Here is a 2,844-nt window from a genome sequence, read left to right as displayed (position 1 = left end):
CAATGTCATAAGGGATGGTGTAGTTTCGGTAGTGGATGTGGATGCAGCGATATTAGTTAAAGTATTTTCAGCGGCTAATATACGGGTTTCAAATCCTCCAATGAGTTGGCCCTGAGATTTAACTTCATTAGTAACTACGTTAAGTTGCTTGCCGAACGAGTTGACCGAATGAGACAAGAGCAGATATGTTCTTTCCTTGTTGCACGACCTTATCACTTAAAGCAGTCATAGTTAAGGAGATGCCACTCAAGAGCTCATCAGATTTAATTTGCTGCGATTTAATGGACTGGAGCTCATTTAGAATACGGTTGAGCTTATCATCAGTATTATTCAGTATAGATTTGATCTGACAAGCTTTGCAAATCCAAGAGGGATTATTGGAAGGAGGTTCAACGCTTTGTGGTAGAGGGTTAACACAGATAGAGTGAAAAAGATTATTGCAATTATTACACGAAATCGATGGTTGTTCACGTTGAACAGGTTCCGAACACAGTCCACAGTTTGGGCGTACCATAGTATTAGTAGCTATATCACTTGCCCCTTTAAATGGGTGGGACGCAACCAAAGTAGCAGTGATGAGATTTAGATGTAGTTGGTGGATCTGTATTGGTGAAGGAATAATGACGATCGTTCAAGTCTCCGGAACGCTGAACAATAGTATTTCGACTATTATATATATAAGAATGTGTAAGGATATATACATACATATCTGTGTATGCAAGTAATATGTCAATATGTAGGTGACATATCGATATGTACATATGAATATGTTTATATTTATAAATATGTTTAGGTGTTTGTTATGTCAAATATGTATAGGTATATGATTTAATGTGGGTTTGCATATCATACTATGTTTCACATGTTCAGGAAAACTAAGTGATGGTTCGTTATTAGTTTTTACTTGTATAAATATTTCCCAAGCATTTGATGAATTATTCGTTATATAAGAGTCAATAATAATAGTTAAAGAGATTTATTTTTCTCTTATATATACCTATAATCCATGTATGTGTATATAAGCTAAGATTTTAGTCTCATACAATATTTCAATATATGATTGATTAAAAATATAAGTATCTGTAATATTATTCAGGTTAGGCTAGCCTAATAGTATTGTGTGTATAAAAGATAGGTATAAGAATAAGATTGTATGTATGTTCCCACCTATATGCTCATTGTAGCATGAGACTGTATAGAAAATGTTAAATGACTAATAATAGTAATATGAAAATGTATAAATGTTTAATTGATAAAGATGTTACGATAGTACTACAGATGTAACGTTTATTATTGTGTATTTAGAGATTTTGGTAATAAACCGCATGAAGTATCTACTTAAATTAGAGATATCGTTAATAGTTCTTAATTTTCAATGATATACGATATAGCGGAGGTAACATGCCTGCGTGTATACACATAGTAAAATAAAAATGTTATACAAGTGATATGATTGTTGTAAGTAGGTACATGCTGATAAAATATAATATATTATACCTACGAAAATTGTAATTCATGTTATAAATATAGTATATACTAGCTCTAAGTGTAACTCGGGGCCCGTTAGACTCGCTGAGAGTGGGTACCGATTTTGGAGACAATGTCATTGGAAATATATAAGTCGTGACAGTAAAGTTGTAAGACGAAAATTTAGGATTTGTGATAAACATTAATGATATGGATTGGAGATAAGACTTTACTTTTTGGCGGTAACGTTTAAGCAATCCGTAACATACGTTGTAAATGGATAGGCTGGATACGATCTCCTGTGTTGTTAAAAAGTGAAGAGTCGATAGGTGTATTCGATTGTCAGTCTTCAAATCACATAGGTAGGGAATCGAATCGCGGACATAATGAGAAGCGTACCTATATCACCAGGTATGCAATCCACCTACGGTGGATTGCCAACCACATTGGTAGCGTAGGTAACTGAAGAATGGAAAATATAGTTAGACCCCCGGGCCCCCCGTGTTAGTTATAATTGAATACTGATTTTGGAGACACAGTCGAATTATAAATGCCACACTTATATAGAAAGAGATTTTGTGATAAGAATTTCTGATAAGGCCTGATATGGTGGTCTCGTTTCGTAGACGGGAAAGTTTAAAAGTCGAGTTTCAGTGTCTGAATCCCCCAGCGTATGTCCGGTGCTTTTTTGTATGTGAAAATAAATTTTAATTCGAAAACCCGCATTTAGAGTGTCTAGCAAGTCAGTCATCACCCGTCTAAGACAAAAAAAAAAATAAGCAATCCGCCTGAAGTGGATAGAGTAGTATGTGCCGTCGCATGTCCGGTACTTTTTCTCATGTAAAAAGTGTAAAGTCGAAAACCGTGTTGGAGTGTCTAGCAAGTCGAAATCGATTACCTAACATTCAAGTTAGCCACCTAGGTAGGCAATCCGACTTCGTTGGATCGCAGTCAATGTGCAACAGCAAATTAGTAGACAATCCACCAGCGGTGGATTGCAGACGGCGGTCGTGTATATCATACGGAATTGGGCGGAAGTCACCGCCCGAAAGAGCGTATGACGGATTTGAACTCAAGCCTATCTAGCAACCTACGTTTGGGGGACCCACAACCTAACCTACCGAGACACAGTTTGTGTTACCAACAATTGGCAAAACTTCATTAGTTAAGCTGTGATGCTGTGTATATACGGAGCGACGTAAACCAATATATTCGATATATATCGATACAATCGTATATAATTCGATATATCTACACATTGTTTAAAATTTAAATGTAATTTATTCAATGATATGAATGTTCGTGAACATTTGGTATGAATCAAATTTAGCTAGTCCTATACTATAAAATGACAATTCATGGAAAAAAGCTATAGGG

This window comes from Acyrthosiphon pisum, chromosome X, assembly GCF_005508785.2.
Source record: "Acyrthosiphon pisum isolate AL4f chromosome X, pea_aphid_22Mar2018_4r6ur, whole genome shotgun sequence".
Lineage (NCBI taxonomy): Eukaryota > Metazoa > Arthropoda > Insecta > Hemiptera > Aphididae > Acyrthosiphon > Acyrthosiphon pisum.
This window is presented reverse-complemented; position numbering follows the sequence as displayed.